The sequence below is a fragment of the Tyto alba genome, unplaced genomic scaffold (genome assembly GCF_018691265.1).
Source record: "Tyto alba isolate M040663 unplaced genomic scaffold, T.alba_DEE_v4.0 Super-Scaffold_9, whole genome shotgun sequence".
Classification (NCBI taxonomy): domain Eukaryota; kingdom Metazoa; phylum Chordata; class Aves; order Strigiformes; family Tytonidae; genus Tyto; species Tyto alba.
Window position 1 is genome coordinate 36,156,448 of NW_024881330.1, and position 21,540 is coordinate 36,177,987.

The window sequence follows — 21,540 nt, forward strand, 5'->3', positions numbered from 1 at the left end:
CCTAATTTAGCACAAATGTGAAGTAAAATGGATTTGCTTAAATTATCTCTGCTAGCTGTGTGTGACCTTCATCAGGAATGAAGCTAACCCATTTTACTTCAGGTTTTCATGGCCTAGAAGTATTTTGTCATCAGCAGTAGCTTTTCAGGCAAGCACTGGTACCGTCAGGATGCAGATGGTGGAATCCAGAGAAATGCTAGGTGGACTGTGTACTGTTGTCTGATGACGCTGTTTGACCACTGCTTGTAGGCATGCAACAAAACTGGTGGTGAAGCCAGGGGTGGCTTGTGTGCTGTTCACTCTGGCACTGGCCACCCGCAGGCGCTACTCCTCAGTTTGACCACTGGTCTCAGGTGTTAATATTTGCACAGTTGTCATTTAAGGGAGCTGAATGTCTTAGGCTGTTAAGGTCTGAAAGGGGAGTGCCAGGAATTGCAATAAGGAAGGTAGCCTGACGCTTCCCAGTATAGGATACTGGTTGGAGTTTTTTATAGCTTTGCAAAAAGTTAGCCTTTGGGGCTACATACACAGTTTGCCTCTAGCTTTTTTTTTTTTTTTTTCCCCTGCCAAAATTATTTATCTATCTATAAGAATATGTGGAAAATGTTATTTCTAATTGTAGAGTTTTCTTTTTTTTAAAAAAAATAAATCTTCTTTTGGAAATGCTGCATGTCCCTCTCTTGGAAGCAGAGACTAGGAGTTAGATGGCAGTGTGGGAAGCGCCGGTGATAGGCACTGGGGAAGAAGAGCAGCTTATGAGTCATGGCTTTCCCTTTGTCAGCACTGCAAAAATCTCATAACTAACCAAACTTTAACCTCTTAAAGAAATCACAGTTCTTGCATGCTGTCTTGAGCATGTGAGAGCTGTGTGGCCAGGAAAGGGAGGAGGGAGGCTGATCTGAGGGGACAAAACTGATGCCTTGTACCTCAGAAGCTGAGAGCAAGAAGGAGACCCGTGGGGCACTGGCACACACAGGGCCCTGGCATAGTCCTGGCCCCAAAATTCTGTGGACGGGGGAGACAGATCCTGGGGTAAGAGTGAGAGTTCATACAGTGGCATGTTGGGGAATGAAGGAGGGAGGAAGGAGAGGGAGTCAAGGGGTGTGTGTGGCACTGCTGGCCAAGCCTAGAAATGACGGAGCCAGGGGAGATGAAAAACTGGGGGGAGTTGGGTTAAGGAAAGACTTGGCAAGGGCACTGAAGGTAGGCAAGGAGGACCAGGGCTTGGATCAACATGGGCCGGAGGGTATGCCTTGAGGAAAACAGGCAAAGGGTTTGTTCTGGAAGGTCCTTTTCTACAGAGATCTCTGAATGTAAATAAACACTCTGATTTCAGTAGAAGCTCCTTGAGAATATGTTTTAACCATCATCTGTGGCTAGTCTCCATGCAGAGAACTGTTTTCTGTTTGCAACCAGTTTACTGCTTTGCCACAAGAGCTGCATGGTATATCTAAAGATTTCGACCCCACTGCTCTTCTTTGCAGGTGTCAGTGTGACCCCATCGTACAAGGTCTGATGTCTCAGTTTCTTTTTTCTAGAAGCGGTGAATTTTTGCAGTGTGGCAGTGTCCAAGTCAAGGAATGTCAAAACTGAGCTTGTCTTTGCAACGCTCGCTCTTTTCTTGAAGAAGCCTTGCAATTTAATGGTATTTAACTGCGTGCTGACGTGCTGTTTTTTTTTCCCTCAGGACCTCTACTTCATTCCATGCACGGGATGGACTTGCTCCGGGAATGAATCTGGTTAATGCGGTGGAGAAGGCTGTTCTCTGTAGTACCCCTGCCTCACTTCCAGCAGAAGTCGGGACGCGCGCGGCGGGCGAGGGAGGCAGGGGATCGCAGGAGGCAGACGCCGTTCTGGTGCTCTGCGCAGCTGCATGCTGCCCTGGCGAACGGGACTCTCTTCCTGGCTGTGCTGCCGAGTCCCTAGGTGATGCTAGGTAAGTTGCTCAAGCCTGGCTTCTCTTGTGTCTTTGCTGAAATGTACGCGTCTTGCTTTCTCGCAGATGACTTGAGATCTTTGGATGTGATCTGGAAAAGTGCTGAGCACTGATAACTGCGAGTGAGGCAGTGGGGGTTGAGGTTTGAAAGTGCTATATAAAGCACAATGTAATGCTAAGTGCTGTGAAAAAATTAGGTCTGAGTTATGCCAAACTGGAGAAAAAGCTGTCTTCAGAATTGGAGAATCATTTTGACCTTAAAGCTGTCAATGCTTTAGTTAGGAAGTTGGGAACAACACAGTTATTCTAAGTTAGGAATAACAGAGTAACAGTAGGACTAACCATTATGTTGATGAAGCACTCCACTGCACCATTGAATCCACAAAGAAATTACTTGTTCCGTCTTCCAAAAAAAATTTGAGTAGTATGCAGTAAATAAGGTATTGGACCTTATGCCAAATACCAAGAGTAAAACAGATTACTGTTTTGATTAGTGGTAATTCTGTACGCTGAATGAAGCAGAGGTGCTGTGGAAATGGTATGACATAACTGTGGTGTATACCATGCCACAGAAACAAACAAAGGCAAAATTTAGGTTTCTCTAAAACTTACTTCTGACATTTCCTCTTGTGAGTGCTTGCTTCTGCAGATTGTTTTTAGCGTGGATGTTTGTATCACATAATATGATACGGGGTGCCAGAAGCACAACATTTTTTGATGCTGTCAACTCAGATAATATTATGTACATAAAACCAAAATGACACATAAATTCATCATTCATCACAGGGACATGCCTCTTGTGCCTGGTTGTTGTATCAGATGCAAAGTAGACTGTTTGTAATGCCCACAGTCAGAATCGCTTAAGGTCAGAATTTCATCTGCATTTCTTCAGGCTCGGGATTTGTATTTTCCCAGTGTGACGTCCATAGCTAGCTACAATGCTGTCGTAATCGGTAGATACCAGAAAATTTTTTGGCCAAGGCGTGGTTAAGCTAAATATTGTTTTAACTTAGCTAACCTGAATGCAGAATATATAACATTAGATCATATTTAATGAATTAACGAAGAGCGTGTCTTTGGTGCTTAGAAATGTGGTGTGTTTGCCAGATAAGCTGTTGCTCCCTATTGCAGGAGAGAGAGAGAGATGGTAAAAGCTATGAAGCTTTGATAATGGCTAAATATTATATTAAATACACAGAGTAAGAATGCACGTTCCCCTTCCAGTCTGCTCATGGGGGATCTGTTACATGTGGCTTTGTAAAAGCCTGCTGTAATGCTTTAGGTGCCGAGCAATATTTTTAAGTGCTGCTTTCTAAGAAAACCTGAGGTATTTTTGTTTGACTGCTGCCGTACAGTGCAAGTCGTTCTTTAAATATTTAACCATAAACAAAAAAGGCGGGGGGGGTGGGGAGCAGGGGAAACAATCTGTATTTTATGAGCAGAAGTTAAAAATGAAATTATTTGCTTTACCTAGAACATTGAAAATTATGTTGCAATTAGACTGATGCAATAGCACACATTACGAAAGGATCGCACAATTCGCAGAGCCTGCTGGAGAAAAGCACGGGACTGGAACAGCAGGGGTGTTGTGGGCCTGCGGGGCAGCGCTGGCAGAGCTACGCGGGGAAGATTATCGGCTAATGTGGGGAGAGGAGCGCCAAGAAAAATAAAAACTCTCCCTTTCCAGCGTATCCCATAAAACGGGGGGCGGGGGGGAGGAGGAGGGCGACTTGTGTTATCAATGTGCCTACTTTATTTTGGTGGCACGTCTAATCTGGTATGGAAAATGTTTTCTGTTATGTGAAAGAAAGAAAGAAAGAAAGAATGGAAATGGAAGCTAATTTTGAGCCAATATATTTTGAAAGCTGCTAATAATAGTGGAATTTTATTCCGCGCACTCTATTTCTACAATTGAAAAGTAAAATTCCTTTGGGTTAACTGAAACATCTGTTGAACAAATTGGTTCAGTTTCATGAGTGTGTTACTAATTCTGAGAAGTAGATGGTGTTTTATAAAACTAGTAGAGTCCGGGGGGTTAGTGCCCATATTCTTTCATTTTTTAACTTTTATTACAGTGGGTCATTTTGAAGTATTACGTTTTCATGAATACAGTAATACTGTGGTTAATATTTCTAGTATTCCAAGCTTTACCTTTGCTTTAATGAGTTTTCTTCACTGTTTTTAATCAACATTGCTAATATTCTTTTAAAGTCATGTGTTTCCAGCTTTTTGTGAGGTTCTTGATAATTAAGTAATTGACTAATTTTTATTTAAACTCTCTTTTGGTGAATTTCTGCTTGTATTTCCTTGTTTCTGCAGATTTTTCTACTCACAAAGTTTGAATGTTAAGAGGATTTTAGTTGCTCCTACTGCTGTTTTCACGTTTGGACTAATTATTCTTTGTAACTTCATGGTTGTGGGAAGAATATTGTAGGTGACAAATCGATTTATGGCTTCACGTGGTGAAAGCTAAGAATATCATAAGAGTCAACAAGCTGATGTCATGAATTAATAAAAGAAGAAAAAGGGAGAAATTAAAAACAGTTTCTAAAATTCTGTTTGCATGTGACAGGAATGCTCTAATCTTATACACATATACACATCTCAAAGCAGTTTAGGTTTCTCAGGTACATCTATCAATATCATCACTGAAAGGAAATCACAAGTAAGTGTAATGTTAGCATGCAGATCAAATTAAGTTAATTAAGGTCTGTGTGCTTTCCTGTTAAATATATAAAATCAATGCAAGTTCCTGGGTACTACATGTAACTAGCTGTAATACTTTGACACATTTAAGGGGAAAAGCTGAACTTTGAGTTTAAACAGTATATAAGTATTTTCTTTGTAGCTCATATATTATGTGGAAAATACAAGACTGGCATTAAGTATGTACATTCAGTGTGACTGTAAAATATGGCATTTTCAGCTTCGTGGCCAGAGTGTCTGACTGTTTAGAGTAGCTCAGTGAATGAAGGACGTGAACGGAAGTTGATAATACTTTCTAATGTTAGTTTTACCAGATAATTTCCTTTACTTTTTATTATGGCTATTTTTGAAGCTTTAATGTATGTTAATTACGTGGTAATTTGGTTGTCTTCTTTAAAGATAATGCAAGTATACATAAGAGGGACAGCAGTGTGGAGTATTACTGCTTTTGAGGGATTGCTGGGTTGATGAGGAATGGTGATGCATAATTGAGTTTTGTGAAGGTGCATGTGAGTATTGGCAGCACAAGGAGCTGCCCCACTGCTGATAAGATGTTCCAAACTCCCCTTGTGTCAGTTTTGTCCTTGGTGCAGCTCGCCGAAGTTTCAGATGACGTGCATGAAATTAAGTGAGGGGGAAGTTTTGTGGCTGAAGTCCTGTGCCAAGTCTTTTTGAAGTCATATGCAGCAGCTGTGCTGTAGCTAAAGAAAAGCTTTCTTTGCCTCCATCATAACATCTGCATGATCTTTAACAGCAGAATTGTTCCACTATGATGTATCATTTAGCTAATCCGGGTTGCCTTCATTAAGTCTTTTTTTCTTTTCCTTTTTAGAAATGCTCACATTACTTTTGGGAATAAGTTTGCAAAGATCTGGACTTGAGTGCTTCTATGTAGAAACAGTAGGCTTCAGTCGAAAAAAAATAGTCAAAAGAGGAGTTGAGACTTTGCAGCTGTAGCTCAGTGAGGCTCTTAAGGTAACTGGGCAGATTTGGACTGCACCCCATGAATTGGATTTTTCTATGTCCTTCCTTGTTTGGAGGATAGGGGTTGAACATGGGGTCAGTTTTTGTGTAGATGTCACAAATGCAGCATCATCGCAGCTAACCGTGGTCTAACAGCTTCCAGAAGTGCAGCTTGCCACCCTCCCTGCCGAGGTATTACCCCCTCTCCCTCATGCCAGCGCCGCTGCCGCCACGACTCTGGGGTGAGTTGGCTCAGGGAGCCACACCAGTGGTCAGCTCACTGCATTTTTGGTTGGGCTGCTTGGCTGGCTCTTCAACTCTTTGAATCTTGCTAACTGCAGAGTTGGACAAATGTCTGTGCTGAAGATGGCCTGGAAGGGGGACAGCAGGACCAGCCTCCTCTAGTTGCAGAATGGCTTGTCTGCCACTTCAAAACCATGCTTTGACTTGAGGCAGGAAGAAGTCAACCAAGGGAAGTGTTTTTAAAGCACATGAATTAGACTGTATACCGTGTTTACTTTGAATGCTAAGTGGAGAGAAATCAATAAATCAAGTGTAATTGAATTCGAAATTTTAGCTTCAGTGTTTCTTTTAGTTGGCGGTTTTTGCATAAGGACTTTTAAACTGAACCTTTATTTAATCTTATTCCAGTTTGAGACTAAGAGGCGTGTAATTGTTCACTGTCTGTTAGCATGGCAAAGCTGACATGTTCTCGTAGTTAAAGGGTGGGATCTAATGGTCAGAAATAAAAGGTTGTGGTCTCGGAGAGCAAATCAAAGGTAGTAGGAATGCTCACACTTCTCAGTGTTAAGGATTTTGGTGATCTTGACTGTATATATCTTGCATTTATAGAGGGTGCTTGACTCCCAAGTATGTCATGAACTAAATCTGGAGGAATACATTGTAAATTACATGTGAGTGGGGGTTTTTTGTAAGTAAGAATTATCACATTTTATCATCAGGAATTACTGGATATGTATTTGCTTTTCAGTTGAACAATATGATCAGTCTTCCTGCTGTAATCTCGTAGGAAAATGACTGTCAATGGAAAAGCAGAGTGCTGATTTATGTAATTGTACTCATTGCAGAAGTTTGGTTTGTGAGATCCAATTAACATAAAAAAGCAAAGTAAGAGAAAAGGCACAGGAAACATACTGCTGCTTATCAGGGTTGTTAAATGGTATTTTCAAAATTACATTCTAGTCGAATAATGATTTTCTTCGATTTATGCCAGGAGGACTGCGTTACTCCCCATACTCAGTGTCTATAAAATTGACCATCTACTTGCCACAATGAAGAATTAATACCATACTGTGCAAAATAACAAAGCTGCTATTAAAAATTACTTGAAATACTGCATATTGAGTGGAAAAAGATAGATCTGCTGGCGTGTGTAATTCAGAGCGCAGCCTGGCAGCTCGGGGGAACGCGACACGCCTGTCTCCCCGTCCGAGAGCGACTGTGACCACGTCACCAAGGTCTGAGCACGCCCCGGGTGACAGCTGGGCGTTTCAGTCTCACACGTGGAAAACATATGTGTTTCCCAACGCCTAAGGAGTATGGTTAGGTCCTAGAAATAGAGATGCTTGACAGCAGTAGTCCGATACATGCGTTTTTACCTACATATTTAAAACCAGTAAAATAAGATCTTAAAACCAGTCTTCAAAACCGAGCACATTTAATACATTCTGGTTCCAGCAACGTTACCGTGAGGTAGGAGTGAGAAGCTGAGGACTTGCTTCAAAAACAGGAAGTGCCCACATTTATATAAAATTGCATAGTTTCAGCTGTCATAAATGTGGTTTCGATGCAGTTGCAGGAGTAAAGCCCAAAGTAGTTATAACCAGCTTACTTCCTCTTCCAGTCAAAGTGCAAATAGCCATATAATTAACAATCTGTGGCTCATTTTCTCTAGCTGGGTTAAGTATTCTGTTTCGCCTGTTCAGTCACTGTATAAACAGAGGGAACTTGACTTGCTTAAGAGCGTTTTAAAACACAAATATTCTCGGTCATAACCAGATCTGCAGATTCACAAAAGGGGATCTTCGATTGCCCCTGGAGCTTGGCAGCAGCAGTGAGACCTGTGAGTGTGGCTGGCGTGCTGCCAGGCTCCTTGGAGAAGAGTGAGCCTTTGCCAAGTTGGCTTCTCGCCATGGTAAACTGCATGGGGCAGCAAAACCTGCTGCAGAGCTGGTAGACAGTTTTTCTCTTTAGGGACTTCCCTTCTTACATTCCATTACAAATTGGCTTTATTCAAAGTCTTTTATCATTAATTTTTTGAGGACTGATTGCTCAGCTTTTTTGGACAGCTTTTTTCTGAGTTAATTCACCCATCCTGCCTTTGAATCTTTGCTCATGCACTCAGTATGGCAAAAAAGCACGCGTACAGAAGGATACGAGTGAGTTCCTCTTCTGCTCCTGTACACTCTTGGGTTGGTTCACATACATTTTAGGCTGCTGGGGGCCTTTGAGGAGAGCCCTAACTTTTCATCCAGAAAGGGCCTATCATCACTTCTCTGTCTCTGCAGATATCAGGCACTTGAGCAACAAATAGCTACTGAATATTCCCCACGTACTCTGCTTGCTGGGAGGAGCTGGTGAGGAGCCTTTCCAGGGAGAGGGAGCTCTCCCAGCAGAGTTTCTCGAGGAAAGCTCTGCTTGGTTACTGAAGCTGCAGCACTTGCTGCGTATGGTAATCGACAGTGGACCTTTCTTCCTGTGACAGATTCTTGGAGACAGGCTTCTCTCCATGTGAGAGGTAGCACTGCATTTTGCAAAGCCCTGTGAGAAACCTTTAGGCAGAGCTCAACGAACATTACTCTGTCCTAAACTTAATATGAAACATTTCCCTTACCTTTCCTAGCTTTCCTCTTCAACTATCAGATAAATAGTGGAGAATACTTACTCAAGACCTTATGAAATATACGTTCATAGTGACCATCTTTTGACTTTATGCAAGAAAGTTAATAGTCCTTAAAAGGACTATTTCATCCTGTGCTGCCCAAGGTTTTGCCTTCTTCAGGAAAAGCTGGCTAACTCATATTGTTGTCACTGGAACAACCAGAAGAGCTACATCAGTGACCAGAACCATGACTCATCTTTCTGAATGGAGTTTTGAAAGCAAAAGGAGTCTTAACAGCCTCTGTGTAAAAACCAAGATAGATCTGACTGATTGTGAAGGGAACAGAAATTAGGACAGAGTTCTGCTTTGAGCTCCCTAGTGATTTTAGCTGTAATTTAGCAGGGGAGACAAGGGAAGACCAATGAAAGTGAGTACTCCTTTGCATCCTCTGAAAAAACACGGTTGTTAGATATATTGAAGTGTTTCTTTCATTCTAAATAAAATTTGGAAACTTTCAGGACACAGCAAGGTTTATAACATTTTTAATTGTGTAAAAGTTTCCTTTCTATTCTTATCTTCCAATCTTTTAAGAGAACATACAGCTGCCACTCTGAAGAGGATGGTTGCAAAGCTTCTGCTGCTGCTTCTGCTTTCTCCGTGTCTGTGTGTCGGTAATAATTTAGTATAACATCAATATAACATTACCTTCAGTCATTCAGAAGAGTCTTATCTTAGGTGCTTGCCAGAGTTACTCATGTGTTTCTTTGCTTAGCGTGACATGGCCATATTTTCCTTCATGGCTTAGTTCCTAACCCAAGCACAGGCAATGAAATGTGCTCACACTGCGCTGTGTTTTATCACTGAGTTAAGGGATTGGATGGGGTTGCGTTGTAAAAGAGGACAGTAGGGCCAGTCAGTTCGATGCAATGAATAGATTGCTCTTATTCGTAGAGGAGTATGGTCCAAACAGTGGTCTGTGGGCCAAGACCTGCCTACAGGAAATTTCCATCTGTCCTGCTTTTTACCAAAGGAGATGGAGAGCAGCTTTGCAGCAGCAAATGCTGCCCAGCAACTGGGCTGTATTGGAGGCTTGCCACAATCCAATTTAGAGGGCTGCCTCCAGGGGAGTGGAAGAAGGTGGAGTGGAAGGTGCCAGGTGGAAGAGCCTCCCTTCTCTCGTGGTCCGGTCTTAGTTCCATGATGGCATCTTGACAGTATTCCCAGGATACCTACTTGTGGCATATGCAGGCTGGTTGGGTTGGTGACTACCCTGGGGACTAGGAAGTGAGGTCTGTGAGAATTAGCTGGTGGGAGGTTCTGCCACCACCAAAATATATTTGCAAACCCCTTATGTTAAGCGACCTCTTTTAATAGAAAACCACATCCTTTAAAACAGTTCACTAAAAATGCCCTTATCAATGACAAGCCACCATGTCATATAAAAAAGCATCATATTTGCACATGAAGTAATTCAGATTCAAGCTTCTGATTGCCATTTGAGACATCAAATACTAATTTTTGAGTGGATTTTGATACTATAGTTTTATATTGCCTTTTATAAGAATTTAAAAATTAATTTGAGACCGTAACTATTAAACCTGAAAAGTATGGGATGTTGGAAAGTTATATATATATATATATAAGCAAAAAATAATAATAAAAAAAAATTTGTACATGTCCTCTTCATTGGCATGCAGTGATAGTCTATCAAGTTTTTATTATCCTGAGATAATACTCATACCTATTACATGAGAGTGCTGAATAACTTTTTAATCTATGCAGGTCATCCAAAATAAACGCCTCTAACAATTATCTCCACACTTGGTTGTGTATTTTTATCATCATAAGGTTAAATACTGAATGAAGACTTAGATTTTTATATGATTTTCAACTTTTGTGGTTTTTTTTCAAATTCACTGTTTTAAGAATTTTCACACTTAGGAAACCATTAAGCTCTTGTAATAATTAAGATGGTTCATGTGAAAATGAAGTAGTGCAAAAATCACGTACAAAAAGGATGCTAGATTTAAGATCTTGACTTACTGTATTTCTTTCAGCAGATAGTAGAAAAAACTTTAAGTTACTTCTGTGTATGTATATTTATACAAATAATCTGGATCACCTAATTCCGATACAGTCAAATAGAGAAATACATGCATTATTGTAAAGAGTTATTGCAATTAGCCTGGCCTCTAGTATTCTAGGAGAGTTGTTGTTCTTAAATAACACTGAATGAAAGCAATTCTCCTGCATCCCAGGTCCCGCATATCACTGCTCTATGGACCTACATGAAATCCAGGTACTTATAAATTCCCCTGAGCCTTATCGGACTCCTGTAATGTTTCTGGCTCTGGCATGAAAGATCTGTTTGCTGGGGACAGATTGTTTCTCTTTATCAGGAATGGGGCCCTCATGAGTCAGCTAACCAAATTGCTAAGATCAGTGCTGAACTCTCCAAATTGCCCCAGTAATATAAAGAACAGTATAAATTCATGCTCAGTTGCAAACTTTCTAAAGTCACTTTTTGTACTGTAGAAAAATTAGAAGAGATGCACACACTTAGAATAGCAAATGGCTTTATAGTATTTCCATGCTACTGGATCACCTTGAGGTTTGAGTCAGGTTTCCTGAGTTCTAAGCTTCACTCCTCCAGTCTGTCAGCCCTTGCAGTTGTTTGAGCTCTGCTCTTGATCAAACTTCTCTGCCAAGGTGACAAATTTCTCTGTGTTCAGACACGTAGATACCTTTGGGTACCTTCAGCCTTCCCACTTGCATTCTTAAGAGTCAGTTCTGTCACCTTGTTTTCTCTGTTTCTTTGTTTATACTGTGCTTTTTCCACTGTTCTTTTCCCTTTTGCTGCTGATAAGCTGAGTAGAGTGAGTTTCCATTAAACATCATCCATCTTGCTCTCCCCTGGATGAAAGACTATTCACTTGTTCCTGGCCTGGATCATAGGTGACAGCAGTCCTGTTAGCAGGTGTCTGAATGCTGTGTGTGTATGTGGACACATTTTATTTATTTTTTAATATTTATGTATAAAACATTTAAAAGAAACCTCTACATTGTGTATAATTTTATATTGCATCTAATACCTGCTGTCTGGTATATGATTGTTAGTATTAATCATTTTATAATTCATTATTTTATGTCGGCAGATGTGATTTTATATATAAATATGTTTTCCAGTTGGATAAATCTGTTTCAATGCTTTAAAATGTTGATTTCTATTTTGCTTTGTTTGTTTGTTTGTTTGGAAGAAATACAACATTGCCAAGTAGCTTTTTCTGTTTTCTAAAGATCAGGCATTGACTGAGACTGATCAGTTTACGGGAGTAGGATATGATGGAAGTAGTATATGACTTGGTGGATAGCATCCTAAAGAGATGTGCCTCATTAAAAAGTGTGTAACAGCTTGGGTTCAGTTCCTGTGTATTTTTATTCTGGTGGGACTCCTAACTAGCAATATTTAAAAGATTTCTCTAAGGTTCCAGTTCTTACCTTTAAGAATTAAAAAGTGGTATAAGGGCTTTTCTCAACTTTTGTTTGTTGTTTGTTCTTTCAAATCTGGTTTCCATTTCAGATAGTTTCCACGTTTTCCTACAGCAAGAAAAATTACAGGGTTCAGCAAGGTTGTGACACTTTAAAATTCTGTTTGTTTCTGCAAGATTTTAAATTAGTCTCCTGTCACTGCTGTTAATAAGGGACACAAAAATTAGAAAAATTAAGCATCTTTATGGGCATGTGAAGAATTATTCAAGTATTAGGTAGGCATGTAGATCAAAGGTCTTGTCTGGAAGTTTGTTAAAGCTTTTAGACATGAATTACTGCTTACTGAGGATAGAACAACTTTTTTTGTAACTGTAATTGAAGAACAGAGCCATGGAAGTATCTCCAAGCACAGATGCTGGTTTAGAAGTGCATATTTTGTCTGTTCTGCCTTTGACAGTACATGTATGTCCAGACATGGTTAGGTCTGAAATAGGTAGGTTGTTGGTAACAACATATAAATGCGATAAGCTTCACTGGCGGGTCCCAGAGTATCAGACTTGCTTTAAGAGCTGCTAAGTAAAATCCTATGTTCTTTGTTTGAGATGATGGACTGTTTTAGCCTTAGAATCTATCTTTTGATTTATTTATTTGGACTGATTTTTATTCTGTCTTTTAGTAAATGATTGGATTTCATAACTATTTAAATTTTGTATGTGAATATATTTTATGACCTGCTTAGAAATGGTTTAATGCTGTTATTTGTTTGATTATTATCTGGTATATATTACTTAACTGATCTTCTCAGTGGCATGGGCTTGCTTTTTTTCTCTGTTACATTTACGAAGGGTTTAGCATCTAAGAGTCAGATGTGAAATGGAGCAACTATTCATGTGAGTGCTGACTTGTGTGTATATCCTTGGAGACAGGACATGTATAAATGCTAGATTTAAAAAAATGGAAGGATCTCAAATCTATCACAATTCTTAGATTACAGTAAAATACATATCTATGGAAAAGTATCTATTTATCTATATCTCCTATTAAAAGATAAATGGGGCCTGTTTGTCTGTTTTCCTCTGAAAACTGTCTGGCAAAATCTACGAGATGGATGTAAATATTGTGATACTACTTTTAGGTGATCTGTTAATATAGCCAGCTGTTTAGTTTGGCCCATCTAAATTAGCTTTCTGTGAAATTATAATAAGGTCAAACATTCTGCTTTATTTTTAGCCTCATTTCCTATGGAAACAAGGCTCATGAGCTCACACCATGCAGTTGTGTACAGGCACACACATCCCTTCATCTCCCCTCAGAAGCTTTTGAACCTGTTGTTGATTTTGATCATGTTTTTTGACACAGCAGAGGTCTCAAAATTCAGATTCCACAACTTTTGTATGAAAATAAGTCACTGACTATTGGTGGAAGCACCTGAAGTTGCCTTGACAGAGTGAAAGGTTATGGCATAAAATAATCTTATTAGTTGCCTGGGAATCCTAGTGATGGGAAAAGAGAGACTTTAAACAAATGTCCCAACTGTGGGAAAAGCTTTGTTCAAAGCTTTCATCTTTCTAGACACCAAAGTCAACAAATCAGGAGGTGAAAGTCTGTGGGAGATGCTGCTTGATTAAATCTGTTCTTCATGGGACTACTTGTTTATTATTATTATCATTATTATTATTATTATTATTATTATTATTATTATTATTATTATTATTAGTAGTAGTAGTAGTAGTAGTAGTAGTAGTAGTAGTAGTAGTAGTAGTTGTTGTTGTTGTTGTTGTTGCTGTTGTTGTTGTAGTAGTAGTAGTAGCAGCAGCAGCAGCAGTAGCGTCATAAATGTTTCCATGTATATTTTTGCATATTTAATTTTTAAGGTAAATATATAGGGCTATTCTTATGACAATCCTAATTTTCAACACAGTTTTTGTTATCACTGTGAACATTAATTTAAATGTTTACAGAGCATATTCTCTCCCAGTTAGGACAAACTGAGCAGTTACTTCTGCCTACTTCTGAAACAACAGGTACCGTGAATGCTTTCCAGCCTTGTTTTGCATGTGGTTCTGGATTGCAGCTAGCCAGAAATGCTGGAGCATTTTGCAGGGAGAATTCCTGGCAGTATGGTTGTGCTCCAATGGAGTTAACTGGGAAGAACGAGGTTGGTACAGTACGCTTACTGAATATGGAAATAATAATAATTATTAAGCTAACTAACAAGAAGTGTGTTCTTAATAAAATGTGTGGGTTTTTCAGTGTAATCATATGACTGTATAATACAAAAATTGCTTTGAGAGTGGGTCAAAGATTACACACAGCAGAGACTTGTGTGATTGGTTATGAACAAGTGAAAATGGGGGTAAACTTTTGACCCGGCAGCAGCAAATGGAACTGTATAAAGCACCTACAGATGGCAGGATTTAACATATAGTCAGTCTCTCGCCCTTTCACAGCAATTACGATCATATTACACCAGGCACAGAGGGGAAGGCACTCTGTAACTGTAATACAGTGCGTCTTTGAAAGTTTTGAATATGCAGTTGCGTGTTTCATTTTTGTAGGACCATCAATTAGCTTAGCAAGAAGAATTCTACTTTTGTTGCTTGTGTTTGACTCGACGAGTTCCTGACCGGTGTGCCAAGTCCATTTGGAACAAAAAAATCATTTGAACGGTCTGAATAATTTTGATAATTCAGACTGCAGTGGATTTATTCCTAAACTTGAAAGACTTGGTCAAAGTTTTATGCTGTTGTGGTGGTGATGTGGGGTTGAAGGGACGAGGAGAATGTGGCTACAGAGAGGGGTCTGGGAAACAACATTCCCAAGCAGCTCCTTACATCCTTGTGTAAATGCATTCATCTTTCTAGTTGAGTTTTAAGTTTGCAACACTTAAACAGCATAAAGACCAGTTGATAAACTCCATTTATATGGCAATATTGTGTCATTTAGACAATTCAGTGGCTTTCGGTTTTGTTCATAGCTATGAAATACTTCACAAATCAGAAAAAGCGAAAGAGTCTTGTGAATTAGAGATGAATGATTGCCATTTTCCTGTGAATGTTGTCTGTTAACAAAATCAGAAGCCCACTTGCACTTTTGGCACGGAGTGATAGTTCTGAAGTCATCCAAGTGTATTTCATGTAATTGACTGCCTTGCGGGGAACTGATTGAAGCGGGGGGGGGTGATGCTTGTGTATGCACGTGTGGACTAATCCTATGTTTGGTTTTATTGATCACACTTTGATGTATTGGCATTTGGGAAAAAAAGTCTGAATTATAGAATGCATGCTTCCTTCTAGTTGTGATCCAGCCACTATCTCCCTTTCTGTCTCTTCGCTTTGCCTTCTGGCCTGTAATCTGATGCGTGTGCCAGATGTGGGGAGGTGGAATAGGAGCAATCCAAGCTTTTAGACCATTTCGTGGAGGGGGTTATTTTATTATATCTGTGGTTCACAAAAATTTTCCTTTGGTTTTCCAGAATGACTACTACGGAGAGTAGAAATTGCAAGCATATGGTAATAAGCTAAATAAGATACTGAAAAATGCCTTTTGGAGGAAGGGAGAATTTTCAAATACTGATAAAATAAAGAGTGGTTGGTTGGGTTTTTTTCCTTCTTAAATCATGCTGAAGCTTGCAGTGTACATAGATTGCTGGGTTTAATTCCATTTCTTTTTGGAGACAAATTGTATTCATTTTAGCCATGCCTGTACCTGCACCAAAGAGCTGCTTCTGAAAGCTTTAAGGCACTTAAACAGCTCAGTGACTGCTACCACATGAGTTTGATCTTGTCACACAAGATTCTGAAACTTTCCTGGTTTTTAAAGTGCAGTGAAATGAAAACTATTCTTCTTGAATGCCAAACAGCACACGCTGTCATCAACTGATTCCTTCTACATTTTTCTAACCGCCCCCCACCAAAAAAACCCCAAAAACCGAACACCAAAACAAAGTACACCACCAAACCAAGCTCTAAGTCATTTAAAAATACCACCTGTGCATTCCCCTCTTTTACTGATGATCAGCCTTGAGATACCGAGGTTTGAGCTGCTCTCAGAATTCGCCCGGACCTGTTGAGGCCTCAGCTCCTCAGAGGAGGCTGGGGAGCCACGGCACTGCCCCGTGCTCCCTGCCGGGCTGGGCCCGGGGCCTACAGCCGGCCTCCGCCACGGATAGGGGCTTGGCACAGACCTCGTTAAAAACTAATTGAGTAATCTGAATCTAAAGGTAGTACCCTAATTCTTCAGCGGGAGGTGGTTGTCTCTGTTGTGTTAATGATTTGTATGAATTAGGGCTGTTTGTGGGACAGCTATTCCACCTGAAAAGCCGGGGCAGTTATTGCCAGCTTTCTGCCTTGGGTGTTCTGGTATTCTTGTACTTGGGAGATGTAAAAAACCAAAACCAAGCCAGTAGAGAAAACATGTTCTTAATATATGGAGTAGAAAGGAAAATGAATTAAAGAGATCGGTTTTGTACTTGAGAAAGAAAGCGATTTTATCTCATTACATTCTTTCATGTTCTTTTTGAAGTACAAAAAGGTATTGAAATGTTCTTACTGAAATGTTATTATTGAAACATCATTGAACTATTATGGGATTATTCCCATAGTTTCACTGATTAAATTAGAACTCTAATTGAAGGATGTGTACTCTTCACAGCTATTTTTTTAAATAATAGATTAACTAGTTTAGTATTCCAGTAACCAAAATACTGCCAACGATTATAGCTACTTAGGAAATACACTGTATGCTTCTTTAAAACATAAAATGTGTTAACACATCAACCAAACTGAGGGATGTATTAAACCTTTAAACCAGTAACTTGCTTTATAATAGTTGCTTATATATTCTTCTTTTAATTCTGATCATTATTTCTTGCCACAGTGTAACAGAGAGGCTCATATTTCCTAATAGTTGCTGGAAGAAAAACAGTTAAAATGACTCTTCTAGTATCATTCAAAGCTAAGTACGAAGGTTTCCATTATGAGTTGCACAGAAAGTTCTTATCTACCCTTTGGTAAGTAGGTGAAACGCCTGTGTGCAGTATGTGTAAGCTTAGTTTCCTTTCGGTGTTATCTAAATATCTAATTTAGTTTTCCTTTGTATGTGCTCTGAAAGAGCAACTGACAAAAGCTATCATTTCTTAGACTACATCTCATATCCAGATACAAGTAAAGCATGATGGGCTTTTTCTGCTCCCAGAAGACAACTTTCCAAACCTCGTGGAATGTTTCCTTGTTGTCCCGTATTGAAGCATTGCTCACCTGTGTCAATACTTACCTGGTCTAACTCAGGTTTGAAATTAATGTGGCAAGAGAGCACCATCACCACTGTACCAGTAATACTTAGGTTACTACAAGGGAATCATTGTCACAGGAATATTATGGATATTGGGATGTTTTAAACCAGTCATTAAACCATTGTATGATCATTGCAAATAAATTAATACGTAGATTATAGTTGTAGCATAACACGTAGTTATTTCTGTGCTGCTCACCAAGCTAAGTGCTGGCTGTGTAACTGGAGAATTAAAGTAGTAATTTGCCCATACAGATCTAACTAAAAGAACTGGTGTTCCTGATAAATTTAATTTTCTAGTGGAATAGTAGACAAGTTGCAGATTATTATTATTTTTTTTTTTAATGTAAAGCACCAAATTTAAGGTGAAATATTTATTACAAGGAGGTATTGAACTTGTCTCTTTGAATTTGTAGATGTCCCAGATGAACCCCACTCCTGAGGTGTGTGATCTTCTGAGAGAGATTTTCTCTTCAAACAGGTCACCTCACAGGCTGTGGAGATCACTGGCTTTGCACAACATAGGTGAAATAACAAATACCTTGAATAGGACGACAAATAAAGTGGCTTGACACGTTTGTTTTCCATAGGCATGGGAATGAGATTGGTACTGGTCTTTAGCAGAAGAGAGGGAGACAGGACCACGATTTCTGTGCCCCGCGTTGGCTCAGGGGACAGTTTTGACCTCCTGACAGTCAATCCCGAGGCGCAGCAGGAGCACTGGTAGGGTGCAGATTAGCAAAAGCTGATTGGCACCAAGCACCAGCCCTTCCCATGTTTGTAGACGTGACCACTTACACCTATTAAGCCTATAATAATTTCTGCTTAAGCACAGGTGGTGAAAGTAGTAGCAAAGGAAAAGGTAAGGAGCTTAAATACGAAGAAGGTATGGGGCGAACTGTGGTGAAACATGTGCTGTGTGTGGTAATCATAATCGTGCAGCTCCTTTCACAGGGGGGCTTGTGTTCATCCTGGTCCTCGATGGTGATATTCCTGTTTACACATCAATGCTAGGGGAGTCGGAGACTGAACTCCACCAAGAAGCATTACTTATCTCTCCATTACATTAAAATATTTTTGCAGTTGGGCATAAATATAAAGACTTTCAATGGCTTCTTATAAATCCTGCGGAGAAATTTTTTGATAACACATGCACATTTTGTTTTACTGCCTGGAGGACTCTGTTTGCACAGAGAAATATATTTCATTTGGTCTTCTGAATGAGTTTATATTTTGAAAGCTTAAAAAATTTTCTCTAAACCAGATTGCTTTGCTGTGGATGACTTGATTGGAAAATAGCACATGTCTCCCTGCCTACTTTGCATTTGTTACCTAAATGGAGTAAATTCAGCTTGGAGAGGCTTGGGTAGAAGAGGGATTTAAAATGATTCCCCTTTAATTAATCCCAGGAAAAATCTGGTAAATCTGTCTTTTCTTAGTGCACGCTGTATTCTTTTAACTCCATTTCATTCTGAATGCATAGACAAAAATTAGTTTGTTTTTTTCTTTCACAATGATACTTTGGTTTGTCAATAGCCAGGTTTTGGGTTTACCTTATTTTAGCACATTCAGAGTAAGGAGTGCATGTGGTTTGTGATTCTTTTGTCTTTTCAAAAGCCTGTTTTCTGTGAAGGAAACATTCCAATGGTGGCATTAGGTAAATCTAGTTTTGAAGTACTGACCTTTTATGAAATAGTGTTTTACTACCAATTGTTATAAGCCAGTGGTGATATTCCGCACACCCCCCCCCCCCCCCCCGTAAAATATAAATCTTTGGTTTGTTTAAACATCACATTATTTGAAGAGAGTAAGCTCCCTCTGTGGCAGGGTATAGTATGTTCTTTCTTTGGGGAAAAAGAAACAAACACAAGCAAAACAAAGAAACAACCCAAGGCTTATTTCTTTCTTATCTTTCTTGGTTAACACAAAAGGACCTTGGGTCCTACGACTGCTGCACTTCAGAGGACAGCTGAACAGGTAATTTATGCATGTTGTATGCTTTTAAGTCCTCAGTGGTCTTAAGACAACATAAGGACTCCATCCTGGAAAGTAGAGAACATGCTGATCTTACTCCAGGAAAACATTTACACATAATCTTTACAATTAAGGACATGAGTGGAGCCTTGGACTTAATGTTAGGCAAGACAGTTCAGAGAACTGCAAGATTAAGTATTTAATCTAAACCATTATTTCTTTGGAGTTAATGAACAAATAACTGTCTTCCTACAGTGGTACATTCTCATAAATAGTCTCATATTAATGTATCAGTTTGGGGTTGTAATTAAACAATTTTATATACAAAGCTTTTTGCATGTTTATTTTTTATTTAATATATTTTTCAGAAGTTAAACTGAAATATTAACATCAGGGAAAACACCACTTTTTAGTCTTCTAAGATAAAAGAGTATCATGGATTTCCTAGAAATTTAATTGTGGCTCTGTTCTGGTTTACATAACTTAAGTCCTAGTAGCGTACCTTTTTCTGGTAATGTTGCTGTAAGTAGAATCAGTCTTTCTAAAATGAATTATTTCCTGGTTGGACTGTTCACAATGTGTCATAAAATCAATATCAGAAAATAATCTGCTCAAGTACCTCTCTGTACAATTTATGTAATAGTATACTACAACCACTACTGTCTTCAGGTTCAGTCTGGTATCTGATATGGTCTCCAAGAAATTCTCATTGTGGAAGAGGACAGCTTTGTTGATCCCTGTTCAGCAAATCCTGACAGCTCTGTCCGTGGAGCCAGTGCCCTTTCCAGAGTGTTTGCAAAAGATGATTCTGGGGCAGTTCTGTACTGTCCTGGTGCCACATTCCTAGAGTTAATTTTTTTCTTTTTCCCCATGAATATGTTTAGACTTATATATTTATAAAAGAGCTAACGTCCTTCGTGCTTTCTTTTGAGTAGCATTGAGGTTCAAGACGGTATCTGACTGTTTTCATAGTGTCATTGTAAGTTGCAACCTGAGTAAAAAGGCAGCATGCCTGGTAATACCCACTTAAATATACCTGGCTTAGTGAATGACCTTCAGTGGGTCATCTTATGTCTCTCTTCATCCTGAGATCTATAAACTGCAGATAATAAAACATATATCCACCTTTGCAAAAGCTCTTTGAAATCCATGAGTAAAAGGTATCCCATAAGGTCAAAATATGAATTATTTATTGCTACATGACATGCACAGCATGCAGACTGTAGGGTTATAGAAATTTGTTCTGTTCCTTTTTCCCCTGAGAATAGAAGTCATATCTTCAGAGCCCTACTTAGAAAAGAAGTATTTGTCATATGAAATCTAATATAATCTTTATGAGTATGTGATAATATTGAAACTTTGGTATCTCCAAGGAATTGGTTTCAAGTGTTAATAACCAGCTTCCTCTGTCAAGTGCAAATGCAGTTTTCAAAATAATAAACATTTTAAAGAAGGAATATGAGAAGATTAGGAAGAATAGTCAGAGGTGGAGAGAAGACTGGGTTTTGAAGTAAGGGAATCAGAATTTCATGGCACCAAAATTGTGTTAGGGTTACTACAGAGTAACAGATCACTTGACTTCCTGGTGATTACTAATACTCGTAGCCATTCTCCATTTCCTAATATGTGAAATGACAGCAGTGGTCTTTGAAAGAACCTGGTATTTCTTTGAGTACGTGTCCTAGAGTTTGTTGTAGGCCTTACTTGTCATCAAAGGATGTAAGGGGAAAAAAGTGTTCTCTGCTCACTATTTATATTATTTATTTTATTAATTTAGGTATGTGGTTTTCAAGATAAGCTGTATATACACACACACATATATACAGGTAGATACAGATATAAAACATACAGAAAGCAAGAATAGGCATGTTGCAAGTTTTACACTTCAGTGTGAACATCTTCAACTATACTTGGAGATCAGTAGGCAACTAGTACAGATTTTGAAGAACTGGTATAGAAGTTCCTGCTGAGATATGTTACCTTAATAACTGGGTTTCTCTATGTCAGTTTTGGCCTCTGAAAGTCTTTCAGGAGTGGTCTTCAGCAGAGCACACTTAAATTATCTAGCCTTGAGATCCATAACATTAGCATACATTTAAAGCGATTGGCCTTTAATCCAAGTCCAAATATTAGGTCAGAATTGTATCCAGCTAAATCCAAAAGAGCCTTTAACTATTTGGGATAGGCCCAGGCTTTCTAACACTGACAATAGAGGCAAGAGGGTTCTTGCACAGATTTTAAAACTCCCCTGGGGATAACAGACTCCTGGATAACTTTGGTTCTCTACTGCACTATTGGATGAAGTGCAGTTTTACAGCTGAAGTCACATCCAGTTGGC

General features: G+C 39.2%; 1 protein-coding gene across 5 annotated transcripts in view; it reads left to right on the forward strand.

Moving 5' to 3' along the window:
• Positions 1 to 21,540, forward strand: part of NCOA2 (nuclear receptor coactivator 2) — a 192,801-nt gene that overhangs the window by 69,634 nt on the left and 101,627 nt on the right. For all 5 annotated transcript variants that reach the window (XM_042785715.1, XM_042785714.1, XM_042785712.1 and 2 more), the window contains one exon: positions 1,688 to 1,936. The gene's annotated coding sequence lies outside the window, so the exon portion shown is untranslated. The remainder of the gene's footprint in view (positions 1 to 1,687; positions 1,937 to 21,540) is intronic.